This window comes from Protopterus annectens, chromosome 3.part0 (assembly GCF_019279795.1).
Source record: "Protopterus annectens isolate FY-2018-M chromosome 3.part0, PAN1.0, whole genome shotgun sequence".
NCBI lineage: Eukaryota > Metazoa > Chordata > Ceratodontiformes > Protopteridae > Protopterus > Protopterus annectens.
Window position 1 is genome coordinate 429,875,957 of NC_056731.1, and position 21,380 is coordinate 429,897,336.

Consider the following 21,380-nt stretch of genomic DNA (forward strand, 5'->3'; position numbering starts at 1 on the left):
CTTCCAGGGTGGTGGCAGTACTACTGAGCTAGGAATAAATCTGTTGTGAATTGGAGAATTCTGCCAGTCTTCCATGAGAATTGTGTGTGCTTGTGTGTGTGTGTGTGTGTGTGTGTGTGTGTGTGTGTGTGTGTGTGTGTGTGTGTTTATGTGAGTATAACTTCTGTAAATGTCAGTTACCATGGGTAAGGGGCACTGAATAACACTGTGGTTTACAGATAGGGTGGTGAAAAAGAGACCTGTAGTACTAGGTCAGAGGTTCAACTCTGAATATGTCTTGTACACAGTCTAGTCAGGAAGTAGATGTTGAAGGTTTGTACCTAGGATGCCAGTGCATATTTTCTTTAAGCTTTTGAGACCAGGATACATTTTTTGAATTGATAACTAAATTAGACTTGTGTGCACTTTCCTTCTTGGTGTGACTTGAGAGACCATCTCTGTGTTGTTATCTATGACCTTTCTTCATATCTGATGGGAATGGTTCATAGGTTTAGTGGTTCATGGGAGGTTACTAGTCTGTTGGCCCTAGGGCCTTTATAAGCCTAGCCATGTTATACCCTTGTTCCCTTATTGACCAAGATGCATGGTCTATATTTGCAGTTTGAGTCTATGATCAGCACTGACTGTCCTTATCCAAGAGGGACATAAGTGACACCCCTGGGGTAAGTTTATGGTTTCCCATCTGGTTATCTAAGTTAAGCTTAAGTAGGGTCATTGAGGATCTCTGTTTTACATGAATTGTGAGTTTGTTCCAGAGGAGTGGCTATCTCAGAGAGACATATCTGTCTCTTCAGTATGTCTTGTTATTGTTTTAGGCTATGTTAAGGCCCTTAGAGTGAGCGGATCTTGTCCCATTTGATTTGTGGATGTGGAGCATTTCCATTAGGGCAGGGTCTGAGTCTGCTCTGTAGGTCAGCCGCAAGTCGTCTCTCAGCAGCCTATAAGATACAGAGTACAGTGACAGGATTTTCAGTCTGTCCATGTAGGTCATGTGTTAAAGGCCCTGAATTTTCTTGGTGAGAAACCTCTGAGATCTGTCCAACTGCTGCAGGTGTCTGGTGAGGTACATACTGAAGGGAGCATTGTACTCTATTAGTGGTTTGATGAGGGATGAGTACATGAGAGTTGTAACATCCTTAGTTCCGGATACGATGCCCTTACCGATGAGATGTACAACATAGAATGCCTTCCTTACCACTGTAAACACATGCTGATCAACGTTAAAGGCTGCTATCAACCCGTGTTCCTGAATCTCTTACCACAGGGTTTGAACTAAGGGGGGGGGGTACTGTTAATATTGTAGTTTGTAGGGACTTCTCCTTTGCTGAATGGAATGACACCACATTTTTTGCATTTAGTTTAAGTCTGTGGCTTTGGCACCAATCATTTGTCTGTGTAAGCCCTTTCTATAGTATGTCAGCATTGTTGGGGGACTCAGTGATTGCACCCAGTTTGCCGTCATTGGTGAACTTGGTAAGCCACAGGCCATCTATTTTCGCTTGGACTTCTGAGAAATAGATACCAAACAACAGGGGGCCCAGCACAGATCCTTGTGGTACACCAATGGTAATTGGTCTGCTGGTAGAGATGGAATCCCCAACTTTGACTGTATCCATTCTGTGGGTGAGCCAGTTGGCTACCCATCTAGTGACATATGGGTTAATTCCCAGCTGGGTGAGTTTCTCAATGATGTCTGAATGGGGGATTTTGTCAAAAGCCTTGGCTAAGTCAAGATAGGCTGTATGTACTGTTTTGCCTTCATCCAGGGCTTTGGTGACATTCTTGAAGAAGTCCAGCAGGTTTAATGATCATGCTCTACCCTTAACAAAGCCAAATTGGGTCAGGTCAAGAGTTTGAAGGCCATCTATGTCTTTGTTGATAAGCTCTATGATGATTCTTTCCATGGCTTTGCAGGTAAGGCTGGTTAGGCTTATGGGTCCATAGTTCCCGTGGTTGGTTGATGGACCTCCTTTGTGCAAGGGAATTACTGTTGCTGTTTTCTACTCTGCTGGGACAAAGCCAGTACTTAAACTGTGGTTGAAGAGAGTGACAGGTGGTTCAGTTAGGTCCTGTTTTAGACCATTTAGTAAGCAGCCTGGGATGTTATCTGGTCCCATAGAGGCTGCATTTTTGGCCATGGAGAGAGCAGTTTTGACCAGCTCTTTGGAGATACTAGGTAGAGCTCTGGTGACAGGTATGCTGTGGGGTATGTCTGGTGGGGATGGGGTGGTGAAGTTTTCACCAAATGTGTTTGCTAGCAAGTCAGTTATATCCTCAGGGTCAGTATGAATGGTACCGTCCACTACTAGTTTGGCACAAAGCTGGTCTTTCCCTTTTAGATTTCTGATGTAGCTAAAGAATGCTTTGTGATTATCCTTAATTAGGGATACTAGTTTAGCTTCATAATTGGGTTTAGATGACTTTATAATGTATCTAATTTACTTGTTCAAGCTGTGGAGGGTGTCCTTCCTCTGCTGAGTCCGTTACCTCTTGTTCTTAGACATTAGTTTCATGCTTGACGTCCACCAGAGTGGCTTGTTTTTGTGTGAGGATCTTGTTTTGACGCTTTCAGGCACAGCCAAGTCTATACATTTGTATAGGTATATATACAGAGCATATTTGTACACCTTGGTACATGAGTCATTGTTAACAGTGGTAGCAGGGGATTTAAAATTATTTATTCCATCGCTTAGGAGGTTATAGTTTGCTTTGGAGAAATTTTTTATCCTTTTGCTCTTGGGAGGTTCAGGTATGATCATTACTTTGAACAAAACTCATTTATGATCAGACCATAACAGGGAGGACAACACACAGGGGGTACTGCAGAGACCCCCTATGATGGTGAGCATTACGTCTAGGACATTCGAGCTCCTTGTGGCAGTGCAGAATATCTGTTCCAGAGCATTTGTTTTAACAAAGTCCAGGAACCTTAGGTTGAGTGTGTTTGTGCTCATATATGACTTCCAGTCAATGGAAGGATAATTGGAATCACCCATGACCAAGGTGTTTGGTTGTATAGTGAGTGACTCAAGTAGGTCCAGGTAGGCAGAGTGGTTCTCGTGGCTCATGGTGGGGGACCTATAGTTAACAATGATATGGAATGGGGTTTTACCTACAGTTAGTTGGACTTGGAGTAGCTCTAGGGAGTTGTACTGTTTGACCAGTCTTGAGATGTGTTTGTCTTTAATGAAGATGGATACACCTCCGTCTTTGCTCTTTTCATGCTCGTTTTGAGATCTGAATGTGTGAAAGGTATTGTAGCCTTGCATAGCTGGGGTGCTGTATGCGGCCATGAATTATGTCTCTGTGACTACACAGGCATCGGCATCTTCCAAGGTAAGGAGTGCTTCCAGTGAGTGCAGTTTCCAATTTAGACTTCTAGTATTAAGCAGCATTACCCTGAGTTTGTCTCTAATGCACTTTTTTATGTTGGGAATTTTGTTATGACATTGCCTAAAAAAGGCACTATGGGGGAGGCAAGTACCCTTGCCAGTAACCAAAAGCCAAGAGGTGACAGGTGAATACCTTCTCTAGCAAAGCAGTGTGGCCTGTTGACCATATCTTTCCAGGATGACAGATACTGGATCCCCCTGGATTGACAGCAGAAGCTAAACCAATTGTTGAAATCAATCATTTTTTTTTGTTTATATTGAGACATCATCCTGGGTGAAGGTAGAATGCTGCTTAGGGCTAGGGATATACCTGCCTGGGACAGACAAATCTGAGAGCTCAGTCATGTCTCTTCATGCAGTCTACTGAGGTACATCTCAAGTCATTCACTCCAACATGGACTATGACAGAGGCATAATGGTACTTGTTGTTGAGAGCCTTGAGTGCATACAAGATATGACTGATCCTGGCACCTGACAGGCAGCTAACCGTGACCTTTTCCTTGTCCACCATGGTGAGGGGGACATCTGTGTGTCTCACTATGGAGTCATCTATGACTAAGACATTTGGTTTTGAGGTGTTTTACCTTAGGGGCTTATTGGCTGAAATAATGTTGTGTGTATTATTATGTGTAGTAGATTCTCTTGTCCCTCAAATATGTGGTGGGTTCATTACATATTTGGTGGCAGTGATGGAATTCAAACCCCATCCACATCACCAGTCATCAAAGTATCTTTTCACAGGGTTGGTAAACTTTAACGTTAATATTATGAAAGGTACTTACAGCTGTGTAGCACCCTGTTTGTCTGTATGGGTGGCTTAAGTTATTCTTACTGTTCTGGTCATTCCATTTCTGTGTATTATTTTTCTTCTGCTGAAGGGATTTGGACTAAAAGAATACTAATTACACAGTGTGTACTGTGGTAACATAAAGAAAAAGTAAACTGAATCCATCTGGCAGGGTTAATCCTACATTGTCAAATTGTTTGTATTAGTATGTTGATATTCAAATTATTAATAGAACATTAGTTCAGGCTTTCTTCCTTTCTGTTCATTACTTAAATAGTGATTACACATACTAGATATTTTTCAGCTTTTGTTCTTTTAAAAAGTCACCTTTTTCTTGATTTCATGACAATCAGCCCTCTCAGTAAATATTTTACCATGTCATTAGGCTTGTTGTGCAAAGCAGGGATTTAATACTTAAAGGGGATAATCATTTGTGAAAATAAGAAAGTCAGCGAGAGAGAGAGAGAGAGAGACAGAGATGGGCCAGTTTAAATAAGTTTGAGGCACACAAGAAAAATGCTGGGATTATGCTGCCCCTGCTTACAGAAAACAGAGATGAAAGAAAATAATTAAACAACTCTCCTTTAATAACCACAGAGAAACAGAACTAGAATAAGCATGTTTAGCAAATATTTATTTTATTGATTAAATATTGCATATAGAGAGCAGATAAGTTATTGATTGGATCTTGTATGCAAGGATCTATCATGTCACTCTATGCCATCATCTTTGTACTAAATATTACTACTGTTTTACATTGTCAGTCATTTAGATTCTTGTACTTCTTGGAGTGCTGCTCTTGTTTTGACATGGCACACACCATGTTACTTTATCTTTGTAGGCATACATGTTCTTTTGTACACCATGATCGCTACACTGGTAAATGTACTTTCATTACCAATGCGGGAAAACTGGAATTTTTATGTGTAATGTACACTTGCATAAAATTAGCAAAAACAAGATATAGTTAAAACTATAAATAAATGAACAAACCTAATTTGGCCAAGGAAATTTAGCCAAGACTTTATTTTTGCATGTTTTGAGTTATTGCTTATTAGGTATTGTTTCACAAATAAATACTGCATTACTTTGCAAGTCTGCATACAAAATGGCTAGATTGTGTATTACAATGCTCATAATGCTTTCTCAAGGGAATTTTTGTTTCAATTATTGCTTGTTTCTGCTTTTATTATGGGTTAATGTAAGTTGTTCATCTCTCTAGATAATTTGTACCTAGACCAGACCATTATTAAGGAAGGCTTCCTGAAGAGAAAGCAGTCCTTAAAAGTTCATGCCAGGTGAGCCTAACAGAGATATACAGATTGAGAGGAAACTGCTTCCTGGGGCAGAGTGTGTTCTGACAGCATACCTCTCAAATATCCAGATTTTTGCCTTATATTTTGCTCTGTTCCTAATAACATTTGTGGTTTTCTGGCAAATCATTGACTATAGAAGTCATTAAATAATGACAGATGTTTTGAGTTTCAAATGTCATAGCCTTCAAAAAATGCATGCTGTCTTTTCTAAATTTATCAGAGCAAAATTTAACAATTGTCCCTATTTTTGGCCTGTGTCCCTCCATTATTTTTGGCTTTTCCAGATGTCTTGGGCTAAGAGGTTTGCGATATGTTTTACAGTATCACACAACCTAGGTAAAGAAATTCTTGGTCAGTGTTCCTTCTTTCAGTCATTGATGAATTTGTAAACAGAAAACTGATATCCCAGCCTTGCTTGGTCCGACTGCTTATAAACAAAGTGAGAAACGGTGAGTGAGTTGAAAAGAGACCAGATATAGCACATCATGGTTATGTAATTTATTTGTACTTCTGTAATTAGTATAAAGAGGCTGTGAGGTTGTGTTGAGAGAGATGAGAGAGAGAATAATAGTGAGAAAGAGCATAAAAGATATTGCAGATGAAAGTAATGCTGCTTGTGAATTAAGCTCCAGCTATAAACTCTTGCAGACTACAAGGAAAGCATTAATTGTCAAAACAGAACTGTTTATGTCAGTATATAAAACAGTTATAGTCATACAGTCGTTGTCTGATTTTAAAGCCATAGATCTGATGACTGAAGCAAAGATGTACCCGCTTAAAGTTGCGAATGGAGCTTATCCTTTCACCTAGTTCCTCGGTACAGGAGATCAAATTGTTAAAAAAAAACACAGGGAAAATGTATCCAGAACACTAAGATCTGAAGTCTTATTAGAAAAAGATATATAACACTTATTCTGTTAAACAGTCATTTTTATGCTCTGCCAGGTGTATAATGTTGCTAGTGACAAACAGAAGGTAGGCAGGAAACTGTGATAATACTAAAATAGAACAGCTGTGTAGAGTACTGAAACATCCCATATGAAGTCCTGATTAAAACTAATTTGGCATAGTATTACATCAACACCTAATTATAATTAAAAGGGGACAGAAAATATTTTAAACTTACTCTTTATACACTTTGTGTCAAAAAGAAACAGCAAACTTCATTTTATTGTAATGCCCATTAGTACATGCCACCTTAGACAACACTGTTAGAGTGTGCATAATAGTAAAGAAATCAAGCCTTTAAAAGGCATTCGGAGTTATTAAAACATGAATTGGTGCAATTCTCTAATTCACATGCAAAGGAGCTACATTAAGCATTTCCTCACTTTTAGTAATGAGCACACTTTGTAGGCCAGTTATGGGCAAAGCACTATGTGCCATTGAATACTGGAGTAAAGATTCTGTTTCTGTTGTTGACCAACAGTACTAAATAATTTGGTATTAAAAAATAATTTGGTAACATATCCAGCTGTGGAAACAGATGCTCCAGGAGCTCCTAGTGTTGTACATACTTAATATGAAGTCTGATATTTAAGTTTGGAAGAAGTAGTGGTACTGTGTAATGCTGAAGTGCAAAAAATTATCTGTGATGACATACAATATCCAGCTGGCCTACCTAGTCATTAGTTTAGCAAGTCAAGAAGTTGCTGCTAGTTTTCTGCTTCTTTGCACTCATCTCTAATATTGCCTCGTTTCTCCTTTGTCATGGTGCCCATCATTAGTTTTGAACCCACTACCACCTCAGAATGGCTTCATTGTTAATCTATAATCTGTTTCACAGAAAAAAAAAATGTTGCTAATATTACTTCCAAGTCTCCCACTTACACTTGCAGACTTCTTTTTTTAAGATGTTGTCTTTCTAGGTTTTGTTAATTGTTTTAAAATATATAAAAGTTGTAATGTCTTTGTTTTCTTCTCCAAGTTGTAAGCACACACATGTATTTGTCATGTGGTAATGCTATGCATACATCTACAAACTGCATAATATGACATACCTTGGGCTCATATGCACACAGTGAGTTGCAGTTGATAGTGTCACTGTTTATTGTACTACATTACGGTCTAAAGACCTAAAGAATTCAGATTCTCTTTTCCCATACATATATTTCCTTCCATCAATATATTCATCTAGCCTTATTTTCAACCTGTAAGTAGTTTCAGCAGTAGGGTTGCTAGCTGGTAATTTTTTCCATAAATATCAAATTGCTTTGAGAGATACAGGAATCCCTCTTAGCTGTTCTGTTTACCTTAGTTTTGTATATAAGACCCTTGGCTGGGTGTTGGTTACCAAGTGCTGAGCAGCTAAGTGCTCCAGATTATGCGGAATGCTCTGCATTCGACCATAAGTGAAACCACTGTTTAGCTATTCTGCATTGAACAGCTTTTGCTCTGCTACATGGCTTTTGATTGGTTTGTATACCACTATTACTGCCAATCGGCATCGTGGTATACAAACCAATCAAATAGCTGTATCCCGCTGTTCTGCATTGAACAGCGTTGGTTGTGCTACACAGTTTTTGATTGGCTCTTACTCTGCAATTATAGCCAATTACTATTGCAGTATACAAACCAATCAAATAACTGTTCCTGAGGATGGGAGCCAATGAGAGCTCCCAAATACGTGAAAATTCTTGCAGAACAGTAGGCATGTCAGAGGCCAAAAAACATGAATATTCTTGTGACACAGTCTGGTGAAATGCCAAATAAATGAGACAGAGATTAGAAGAATAGGGAAGATTAAAATCCATAGACCAGCATAAGTGAACAATCTTGCAAAGAAAATAATCAGATACAGAAGATTCAAACAGTAAACTACTACCAATTAAGTGTATGTCAGCTGCTGTAACATGTTGAAATAATCATAAACTCATAAACGCACAACTACAACTTAGTAAAGTTATTATTGTTGTATAATGCTAGAATCAGCTTTTTGACATCGCACGTAACGTATATTGGGATTGGCAGGAGAGATGACAGCACGAGAGAGCATAGCTGAAAAAATAGAGGTCCGAGAACTACTGTAACTGAGGAAGTTTTGGAATGGGAATGGTTTGGGTACAGTGTTAATTTTTATTTGCTACGTAAGAATAAGCAGCATAAAGTGGGACGATTTTGTGTGGGTATGCTTTGTCGGACGAGTTTTGGCTTAGTTACTTTGGTAGCAGAAAGGATGTCATGTAAATATTGTATTTTTTGTAGAGCTATCAGCAGTGCCCCACTTTTAGTTTATTTTCTACCTCCCCCTAGCTCAACCACTGTGGCTAAATATCTGAAATTGTTTTATTATTTTTTAATCATAAACCCTACGGGAATATATTGTCACTGCCTGCGGGCAAAGTAAAACTATGGACCGCTCAGGCACCCCCAACAACATGCACGCATGCATACACACACACATATGCACACACACCTACTGTACACTTAAAAAGGTAATAAATGGATGATCACAGCAAAACAAAAATAAATAGTTACCTGCTGTAATTTAATCTCTAAACACAAAAACAAAACTGGACCCCAATTTGATGAATCTTTTGCACATCCACTAAACAAACAGTGAAATATCTGCTAGATCTAAAGAACTAAATTTTGCTTCCAACACAAATAGGACATGTTGGAGAGACAAGATATATATCTCTGAGAATTCCCATTGCCTGGAAAAGGCTGTCCATCTATGTGAAAAAATGTCTCTGTTATGTCATTGTGTTATTATTTCATTTCTCTGTGATTTATCCAAAAAAAACACATATTTTATGAGGTACAGACCAAAAATATTTGGGCATTCTGCAAAATTCTGGTATGTTGAGAGGTGTGTGTGTGTGTGTGTGTGTGTGTGTGTGTGCTCCTGTGCGCACGTATGTGTCTGTGTTTTTGTGTGTCCGAGCATACAATGCCATGGCCATGGTCAAGGTACGCTTTTCGAACAGTCCGAAAATAGGGTGCTCCACATTTTGACTGTTTGTTACACATTGCTATGTCCTGTGTTCCACATTAGCTTCTCAGCAGGTTGAGACCATGACCGAGTGTCAGTCCTAGGTCATTTCTTCACTATTCACTTGTTAGAACTTCATAAACGATCCATAATTTTCCCTTCAACAGTCTGTTCCCAGTAATGAATGGATGAGGCTGTGATAGTATGTTAGATGTTCCACATTTCCTAATTTTTTTGTGAACCTTCTCTGTATGTGTTCAAGTTTGCATGGATCTTTACTTGTCACTAAGTACATAATCAAATCATATTGAACTATAGGCGTAACCATTGACCTATGCAGTGCACAGAGCACTACTGAGTCTATTTCCTCTGTAACCCTAAAAAGTAATCCCATCTACAGCATTCCCCTCTGTTTAATGTCAGAAAAATGTTCTTTAAATAACAGCCTGTGACCAGCAGTTATCGCAGTGTTTTTAATACTTGTGACAGTGTTTTTTTTTTAGTATTTCTGAGTATTTTTCTCCCTCCTGCAACATCCTATGGCTCCCACCTAGTGCCCACATCCATTGCCAGGTCTGCCAGCCACATCCTTAACCCTTTAGTTTATCTCCAATAGGGCAGGATCCATTGCAAAACTTGCAGACATCCTCGGGGTCTGGCTGTTCACATCTGACAGAGGTTTTTTTCTACTTTTTTGATCTACTCGTGTTGCTTTCTCCCCTTTTTGATCCTAAGTGGTATGTCCAAGCACCAGGTGCTGTGTATTGCCCCACCTCCTCAGTAGCTCAGCCTTGTCCCCCCGACCCCCCTTTTCTCACTCCTGCTTGTGTAATATCCCCAGCCTCCACCATTGATTGTCACAAGAGATGTCCGCTGAACCACCCACCCACCAGGGATGGTAACACTCATTCCACCCTGTCACTCAATCAGAAACTCAAACTGCTCTTTGAACCTGGATCACCTGGGTTGCAGTCTTGGCTTTTTCCTTGTATGCCACAGAAACCGCACAGTTTCAAGTTGCTGATCATTATGCATAATTCTGATGTTGCACAATCTTTCCATATGATATTACTTCACTGTTTAAGCCATTAAATCTTTGCCAGATTTTTGTTTATTTTATTTTGCTGCAAATTAACCAGGAAAGAGAATTAGCCTACTGACCCTTTTCAGTCACAGCCTGGGTGTAAAACACGTATTTTACAAGAATATGGTTGTTAGATGTTATAATCAGATTAGGTATGTATAGCAAATATTACCAATGCATATATTACAAGTTAATGATTGTTACACAGTATAATCAGAGATGCATAACACAAATATAGCACATGCAGCATAAGAAAGACAGAGGAATCAGGGCAGTGCATACGCACTTAGGAAGTGTACTTCATTATTAAAGCTTTTAGCTGTTATCACCAAATACTTCTACTCAGCATCTTTTCTTACATGTTCTCTTAGGGTTGATTTGAAGGTTTGCAACTATTTCCTGAATTCCTTTGGGAGCTTATTCCATACTGCAGGTTCTAATGTCAAGACAACATGGGTTCTAATTTCGAGAAGATGCTTACACTTAAATCTAGGATGGGATAGGAGAAAGGAGTCATCCTGTGTGTTCCTTGGGAAGTAGTTTGGTTTTCTTGAGTGATAGGCAATAGCCATTTTCAAGTATTTTATAGATTAAACTTGCATTTACATATGTAGCTGTTTGCAAGTGTGATCCTACTGATGTGTTTTAATAGGTCATAGTGATGTACATATGTGTTAGCAGGTAGTACAATCCTGTAAATGTTTTCCTTGGTAGTTTGGAGTTTGTATGTAGTTTGCAATGAGTGCAGGCAAAATAATACCTGACCATGGTGTAATAATCTGTGTGCAATGACTGCTCATTGCTATTCAAAAATGCGCATGCTGATTGCACATCCCAATCAGCATGCCTGTTGTAAATCAGGCATATACCAATAGAAAAACTACCATCAATTGAAGTATCACTGAGCGGCTAGACTTTCTATTGGCATATGCTAAAGAACAGCAAAATGCAAGAAAAAAATTAGGCATGTTCGGCAAAAACTGAAGAAAAAGAAACATACTTAATTTTCCTTGTATTTTTCCACCATCCCTCATAAAATCCTGACTTTTTAAATATTAAAAAAAACAGCAACAGAGATTCTCTTTTCTCTGTTGCTTCTCCTGCACTGCACTGATGTACTGTGCAAGAGTTGGAATGCACATCCCATGCACGTGCATAGTGCATCAGCCCGTAGAAGGCAACACAGGAAAAGACTGAAGTGCCATTATACAAAAACATTATTTAAGAAAGGTAAGCAATTTCTTTCTTAAAAAAATGTCATTGTATAAAAGCAGTTATCCACGACTGTTAGGTTTTAATTATAGTTGGCTTTGTTTTATCACTCGAGCTTTACCTTCATGATCAAACCCCACCAACTGTGGGTAAATCCTGACATACCCATGCACAGTCATGGATTATTGCTTAATTAAACAATTATTCAGTTTCACAGTGTCCTCAGTATTTTCTATTGTAGCTCTAGGTGTTTAGAGTTTTGGGAATATTTCATTAACCAGAATTCCAATATCCTCAGGAAATCTAAAAAAAAAAAAAAAAACAAACAAACAAAAAAACACCTTAGTTTAACAAAATGGGTTGAAGTGTAAGATCTCCGAAGCACTTCAGATATAACCATTTTCTGTGTTGATGAAGTACCCTGTATTACAGCCTGTTGCTCTCTATCCTTTAATCATAATGCTAGTCAGTATATAACATATGAGTCAACTTTAATTTGGTGAAGTTTCTTCAAGGTTGTGCTGTGAGATATTGTATCTAATGTTTTGCTGAGATGCAGGTAGCTGACTAAACAGATTTTACCAAAGTCAGGGTTTGTAAACACTGTATCACAGAATCTTCTCAGACATGTTATAGTTAACTGAATCCATGAAGTATGCACATGCAGACTATATTTTTATTTTATTTATTTTATTTTACATTTGTTGACTGGGCTAGTCTAGCTGGATATATTTCCATTTTCAGTAGAGGCCCGGGGAGAAAAGCTCCACACAATATACAGAAAAAAAAAACATACAACACATGAAAGTCAATATAACAAAAACAGCAGCATCAATGTAAAGACAATAAAGAAAGTTAGCAGGCAGAAAAAAATTTACAAATAGGAACTAACATCATTACCTATAAACGAACTAAATAAAGGGTAACAAAATCAGGGAAAGGTGAGTTAGGAAGTAAAAAGAAGATATTTTTGAAAAGAAGGGAAGGAAAGAAATAAAACAAATATATAGTAGGGAGGAGAAATGGGAGCAAAGTAAGAAGAAGAGAGTAAAGTATTTATTAGACCTTAACAGGTGCTGTAAAAAAAGATACTCTAAACATTTACCAGTTATTGAGGAAGGTCTTTTGGGCCTATAATTGGTTGCATTTGTTTTGTTCCCTCATCTAAATACTGGGACCACATGTGATCTTATGTAGTCAGTTGGCAAAGAAATCCTTCTAGAGTATCCCATTACACATGAAGATGAGGGGACTTAATATTTCATTTGATAGTAACTTATCTAGCTGATCACTGATGTCATTATGACCCATAAAGCATGAGCTTTTTAATAATGTCACTCTTCAAAAAAATGTGTTAAGACAAAAGGAGTCTTTGTTGATTATGAAATATAATACTTTAAGTCCTTATGGACTAAATAAGGAATGTAACTGGCACAGTTTTATATGATTAGTGTAACTTTAAAAGGTTAGAAGATAGTTTATAATTGAATAATTAATTGATTGCTTATATGAATTAATTGGTTTCTTTTTTTACTATATATACTACTTCAAATGTGCTTTTTGTTTTTCTACTCTGTAAAGGCTGTTGGCCGAGGCGCTAAGAGAAGTACAATATATTTTTTGTATTAAATGTATGAAAGTTGAGCTGTTTCTCACTGGTATTCTTTTTTGTGGTCGTTGCTGCTATATTTATCTGAGTTCGTGGTGTTGTTGAGAAATAATGTGACCAGTGAGTCTCTGTGCTCCTTTCCCAGGATCTTCAGAGAATCAGGAATGGAAATGCCTAATCGCAATGTTGAATCGAATCAACGAATAACTACTACCAATACCACTATAGTTAATCGTGGGGACATTCATTTTAATGGTAATAAAAACATAGGTGCTGATACATCTAATGCACCTAATAATGCTGGTGGAGGCATTATGAAGAAATGGGAAGACTCACGGAAAAGAAGTTTATTGAATCCGTTTGCTATAGTGGGTAAGAAGTCTGAATGTTCAGGAAACCCTGATGCACAGGAATTGTGCTCTAAATTGGAACAACTAATATTTAAAGAGACTGCTGTTTTCTATAACATCGGAAGTCTAGAGAGATATTGTGAATTAGAAATAACTCCATGTGGGCTGAGGTCTATTAAAAAACCTTCCTCCCCTTTTGACCTGAAAGATGAAACCGAAGTAAAGTTTCATGAAAGGTGGATTGCAGCAGCTCATCGCTGCAGTCGAGAATGGGTCTCTATCTTGCTAGAACGAGATCATATTAAAAGAGAGAAGTTAATTATTGAAACAAAATCTACTTGTGAACAAATAGTTAATTTAACTTCCAATTCCACACTGGAAAATTTTTTGATTGATATTAATAACAAATTAACTAATTATGAGAAAGAACTCATTGACCGAAAAAAATACAAGCTTAATAGAGACATTCGTGACTATGACCACAAGAGGGCGTTTGTACTATTCAATAATTCAAGACCCAGAAGGAAAAACGTCACTTTTCAGAAAGGAAATCCGGTCTCGGAGCAGTACAAAAATAAGAGTTTTGCTTCAGGAGAAAGTGGTGCCTCATCTTTTGAAGAAGACGAGAGAGAAATAGATGAATTTCCTGACTTACCAAGAGCAGCAAACTCTGAATCCTTTCGGAAGACCTATACAGAACAACGGGGGCAATACAACAATCCCAGGAAGAGAGAATGGCAGAATTCGGAACGCCAAAGAGACCCGGGCGATAGACACTTTAAAAAAGGTAGATGGGCATGAACAATGCTCAGTGACTTTTTCTAATGAGTATATAATTAATCTATCTAACTATAGTTTTGATGAAATAGAGCTATCAGTACTTATGAAGGGACTGAAGTTCATACCAACATGCATTCCACGTAAACATGAGCTTAAAATAGAATTGTTTAATCTATACCGTAAAATGAATTTGAGGGATTTCTTCTTTTGCAAAACGGAAAGTATGAATGTTGAATGTGCGCTTGATAACTCTATGGTATGGAATAGTAGTGACGACGACAGTGATAATTCTTTTTATTCTTGTACCTCGGACAATGCAGACTGCAATAATGCTTATAGTTTGTTTAATACTAGCAGTTTAAAAACTAATAATTTTTTTGTGCCTCCTTGCAAGAATGTAAATATCCAGAGACTAGATACTTTTCTTAATACTTTACTAGATAAAGAATTACAAGATTTTTTATGTATAAAACAATGTTTTAATTTGACTAAAGACCAATGGCATAAATTACAGCGACTAAGTAAGAATGATGATATTGTTTTCAAACCATCAGACAAGGGTGGGAAATTGGTGGTTCTTAATAACAGTGATTATTATGAAATGTGTATGAAACATTTGAGTAAAAAAGATACTTATTCAGTGACTAATAATGCTTTCTTATTTAAAGCGGAACAAGACTTTAAAACTTTATTGTATAAAGGTGTCAGATTGCATTATTTTACTAAATCAGATGTGGATAGTAAAATTATAGTTAAAAATAGTAAGGTGGCAAAATTCTTTTGCCTACCTAAGGTACATAAAAATGTGGAAAGACCTCCGGGTCGACCAATTGTGTCTGCCTTTGATTCTTTTACATACAACTTGTGTGGCTTACTACATGAACATCTTTTAAAGGAAGTTGTAAAATTGCCTTCATATATTCAGGATTCTTTTGATTTTCTGAATAAAATTAAAAATATTATATGGCTAGAAAATATGTATTTTATTACTACAGATGTAGTAAGCCTATATACGAGTATAATACACAAATTTGGTTTAGAAGCTATAGTAACATTTATGGGTGATAACCCTAAAACACATTTTATGGTGGAATTAATAGAATTCTGCTTGAACCATAATATTTTTGAATTTAATGGCATCTTATATCGACAACTTAAAGGAACAGCGATGGGGGCTGCATTTGCCCCTGCTTATGCCAATTTATTTATGGGTCTTTTTGAAAACAAGTACATTTACAATCATTCTTTTTTTAGGAAACATGTTATTGGGTACTATAGATTTATTGATGATTTAATTTTTATATGTAAGGGGGGACATGATTCATCTGTTACATTTATTAATGATTTAAATAGTAATGAATTTGGTATCAAATTTGATGATACCTGTATAGGAGATAAAATTAATTTCTTGGATATCTCGTTAACTGGATGTAATGGTAATAAAATTATTACAAATATACATAGAAAATTCAATGAGATGAATTGGAAAATGTGTGGTACCAGTTGTCATCCGATACACACATTGAAAGCTATTCCCTATGGAGAATTTATTAGAATAAAAAGATTAAGTAGTGATGCATCTTTAGCAGCTAATGAAGCTTTAAAAGCAGCTAATTTGTTTATTAATAGAGGTTATAACAAATCAAATGTTATGAACAGCTATAATGAAGTGTTTGGTGATAAAAAATTTAAAAATAAATATAATACAGGGCAACATAATAATAAAGTACAGAATGGAGATAAATTATTTTTTGTAACTAAATATACTAACTTTTCTCCTATGATTAATAATATAATAAAACAATATTGGGATTTTGTCAGAAAAGAAATAATTTCACTAAAGAATGTAGAACTGGTGATATCATACAAAAGAGGTAGAAACATACAAGATTTTCTGGTTCATAGTGTATATAAAGAAAAGCAAAACCCCATATTAATTAATATTAATGAAGTAGGTACTTTTTCATGTAATAAATGTTCCATATGTCCCTTTATAAATAAGGAAATAAGAGAAATTAATGGAAAAAAATTTACAAATAGAGCAAAATACTCCTGTTTTAGTACAGGGGTAATTTATGTTATCTTCTGCTCATGTAAGAAATATTATATTGGTGAAACCAAACGCACTTTATCTCAGAGAATAAAGGAACATATAAGAGATGTGAGAAATAGAAAGATGAACAGTTCCATTGCAGAACATTTTAATAATGAACATGATGGTAGTTTAGAATGCATGAAAGTTTCTATTTTAGAACATGTACCATTACATTTTAATAATGTCACTCTTCAAAAAAATGTGTTAAGACAAAAGGAGTCTTTGTTGATTATGAAATATAATACTTTAAGTCCTTATGGACTAAATAAGGAATGTAACTGGCACAGTTTTATATGATTAGTGTAACTTTAAAAGGTTAGAAGATAGTTTATAATTGAATAATTAATTGATTGCTTATATGAATTAATTGGTTTCTTTTTTTACTATATATACTACTTCAAATGTGCTTTTTGTTTTTCTACTCTGTAAAGGCTGTTGGCCGAGGCGCTAAGAGAAGTACAATATATTTTTTGTATTAAATATATGAAAGTTGAGCTGTTTCTCACTGGTATTCTTTTTTGTGGTCGTTGCTGCTATATTTATCTGAGTTCGTGGTGTTGTTGAGAAAAAAACACCTTAGTTTAACAAAATGGGTTGAAGTGTAAGATCTCCGAAGCACTTCAGATATAACCATTTTCTGTGTTGATGAAGTACCCTGTATTACAGCCTGTTGCTCTCTATCCTTTAATCATAATGCTAGTCAGTATATAACATATGAGTCAACTTTAATTTGGTGAAGTTTCTTCAAGGTTGTGCTGTGAGATATTGTATCTAATGTTTTGCTGAGATGCAGGTAGCTGACTAAACAGATTTTACCAAAGTCAGGGTTTGTAAACACTGTATCACAGAATCTTCTCAGACATGTTATAGTTAACTGAATCCATGAAGTATGCACATGCAGACTATATTTTATTTTATTTATTTTATTTTACATTTGTTGACTGGGCTAGTCTAGCTGGATATATTTCCATTTTCAGTAGAGGCCCGGGGAGAAAAGCTCCACACAATATACAGAAAAAAAAACATACAACACATGAAAGTCAATACAACAAAAACAGCAGCATCAATGTAAAGACAATAAAGAAAGTTAGCAGGCAGAAAAAAATTTACAAATAGGAACTAACATCATTACCTATAAACGAACTAAATAAAGGGTAACAAAATCAGGGAAAGGTGAGTTAGGAAGTAAAAAGAAGATATTTTTGAAAAGAAGGGAAGGAAAGAAATAAAACAAATATATAGTAGGGAGGAGAAATGGGAGCAAAGTAGGAAGAAGAAAGTAAAGTATTTATTAGACCTTAACAGGTGCTGTAAAAAAAGATACTCTAAACATTTACCAGTTATTGAGGAAGGTCTTTTGGGCCTATAATTGGTTGCATTTGTTTTGTTCCCTCATCTAAATACTGGGACCACATGTGATCTTATGCAGTCAGTTGGCAAAGAAATCCTTCTAGAGTATCCCATTACACATGAAGATGAGGGGACTTAATATTTCATTTGATAGTAACTTATCTAGCTGATCACTGATGTCATTATGACCCATAAAGCATGAGCTTTTTATCTTTGCTATAGCTATGTCAACATCGGCCATAAGAATAACTGGGCATTGTATACAACTTTCAGAAGAATGTATAAAACTGATTCTTTCATCAACCCAAAAACTGAGTGTAGTGATGCAGTCACTGAGAATCTGTGTCTGTCATATCTACTAAGCTCTCTTTGTGGTAAATAGTCACATACCCATAGATACATCCAAATATGACAGCGCTACTGTCAAGCATTTGCCTGTTTCCTTCGACTTGTGTCTGTATGATCCAGCAGTCAGGACATGTGCCATGCCACCTCTGTGCATAGACTGCTTTGTGAGGTCTATCCTGTGCCATGCCACCTCTGTGCATAAATGGCTTTGTGAGGTCTATTGTTGCTTAACAGCTGAGTGGTTGCACAAGTGCAAGTTGCTTGATGCAGGGCCATTAGACTGTTGCAGCTCTGACTGAGCAGGTGTGCAACATTTGAAATACACATCCATGTGTGAGTGCAATAGCAGGAAGACTGACTGTATCATGTACTGATAGATACATGGAGTCTCCATGATATTGCATAATGTAACAATGCTACCTATTGTGCTGTGTTAATGATGTGAGTCATGCATAAATGTTATACATGGAAACTTTGTGCACAATATGTATCCATGTACCTTTGTGACATTTGGCTGCATGTGCATTGTAAGCATGTCACTAGGTTATCCCAAGTTTGTTATCCTTGATACATTCGTCATGTGTACATTTATGTACTGGCATTCAAAGTTTTTTTCTTTGTGAAAGGCACTATTTAAGTCACTGTATCTCTGACTTGTGTGCAGTTTACAGCTACCTGGATGTTTCATGACTATATGCCTCATGAATTAGTCTGTAGCATAGCATATACATAACAGCATAGTCTGTTTCTTTATCAACTCGTTACGTGGAAGACAATCTAAGAGTATCATTCTTTGGGTCACTGCTCACAGCTGTCAGATATGTCTTCCATTAGCTGTCTTGTAAAGACATGTTGTTTTCCATGGCATGACAAAAGGGGAGTTGCAATAGTAAAGAAAAAGGCATCAGAGGCACTCTACCAGTTTCTGGAAAGTTACTCAGTGGATGGTACAAAGAAACTTTATCAGGTTGCAGGTCAAAGAGAAAAAAAATAAAGAAGACAGGCAGACACCCTTCATAAGGGATGCCAGCAACAACCTACTCAGCAATCCACAGGACATCAAAGGCATATGGAAGGAGTACTTCTATTAACTTCTGAATGAAAAAAAAACTCCACAGGAGCTGTACTTCTCCAAGGACAGCTTGCAGTAAGAGGAGAAGAAGAGGAGCCCACCCTGAGAAGAAGTATGAAGAGCACTAAGAAAAATGAAGTCAGGGAAAGCAGCAGGCTCAGAAGAGGTCACAGCAGATATGATAAAGATGCTGGGTGAAATAGGGGAGAAATGGCTCCTGAGGGAACTCATTGGAGTATGGAGAGAAAACTGTATCCCAGATGCCTGAAGAGTAAGCATACTAGTGCCAGTGTTCAAGACCAAAGGGGACATTCACAACTGTGGGCAGAAGAAAGACATCAAACTCCTGTCACATTGCATGAAAGTTTTGAGAAGGTGATTGATCAATGAATATACAGAGTAGTAGGAAGTAAGATGGGAGATGAGCAGTTTGGGTTCAGACCAGGATGCAGCTCAACTGATCTGATGTTTGCAGTGAGACAGATACTTGAGAAGAAGCTAGAAATGAGGAAAGAGACCAACTGGGCATTCCTAGACATGGAAAATGCATATGACAAGGTTCCAAGGAAGATGATTTGGCCAGTCCTCTGGTAGTTCAAAATCCTAGAAACATTGGTAGAATTAGTGCAAGCTGTGTACAAGGACCCAATAACTCTAGTACGAATAGTGTTCGGCTTCACAGAGGGGGTTCCAGTGGGAGTGGGTGTGCATCAGGGTGCAGCTCTGAGCCCACTGCTCTTCATACTGGTGATGGACTACATTAGCAAACAGGTCAGAGGGAACAGATCAGCAAAGTTGTTGCATGCAGAAGATGTGGAATTACAGGCAAACTTTGAGCAAAAACTTCAGCAAAAGGTATGGGAATGAAATTCAAAACTGAATGCACATGGGATGAAACTTAGTACAGATAAGACAGTTGTAATGGAAGCAAATGGTGGAAATTAAAAGAAGCTGAGAATTGAGATAGAAAGGAAAATAGTGGAACAGGTTAACAGTTTCAATATCTAGGAGGGATGGTTGAGGAGAAAGGAAGTCTAAATGAGGAGGACAAAGCTAGAATAAGAGGGGTTGCAGCCAACTGGCACAAAGTATCAGGGGGTAGTGTGTGACAGAAGAAGACCAAAGAAGCTGAAAAGTAAAGTGTACATAACAGTGGTGTGACCAGTGCTACTGTGTGGTATATAAAACTTGGACAATAAAGGCAGGATAATTGACAGTAAAGATGCACACTGTGGGAAAAATGAAGAAATGAGGACATAAGAGCAGAAGCCAAAGCAGTTGCGATTGCAGAAAAGGTCAAAGAGAACAGATTAAGGTGGTTCGGGCACATGTGCAGGAAAGCAGAAGACAATCTGGTGAAGAAGATTTGGGACAGACAGGAAGAAGGCAAGAGGAAATGAGGGCATCCAGCAAAGAGGTGGATAGTTTGTGTGAGAGAAGACCTCTGTCTGTCAGGAATGAGTGTTGAAGATAGTAGAAGAATGTCATTGAATAGGGATAGATGGAAACAAGTGACACAACATCCCAAGCCCATATAGAAAAATGGGATAAAGGGGGTTGATGATGAATTCTCCATGGCATGATCTGTCTTGTGCAGCATTATTATGCATATTTCATGTTCACAGCATACAGCCAGTGCATTGCGTAGAACCACTCTGGTCCAGCACATATAGGAGACACCCTGTTTTATGACATCAGTGAGTAGGACTACTTTGCAAACTTTATGCACTATGGTTATTCCTTAGATTGAACACATGCATCAGTAACTCTGTAACATGTCTGTAACATGCATATGTTGCTTTTACAGTGGCTGACACTTATACAACACAGATGCAGGAACAGTGTAATATACATTGTTGGTTTCAAGGCACTGTTCACAAAATTAGTAACACTCACTAGTGAGTGTTACTATGTCAGGTTTGTTAAACAAGTAGAGTGATCACTCTAACTAATGGAAATACCTTGCACTTGAGGCTGTGTGTGAATATTGCTGTGAGACAGTGAGTGGTAACTGATCAACAGTGATGCAAGTAGTGTGTGCTCTGCAGGGC

At 37.3% G+C, this 21,380-nt stretch overlaps 1 protein-coding gene across 2 annotated transcripts in view; it reads left to right on the forward strand.

The window, feature by feature from the left end:
* Positions 1–21,380, forward strand: part of SEMA5A (semaphorin 5A) — a 2,688,572-nt gene that overhangs the window by 221,942 nt on the left and 2,445,250 nt on the right. The gene's annotated exons all lie outside the window — the stretch shown is intronic.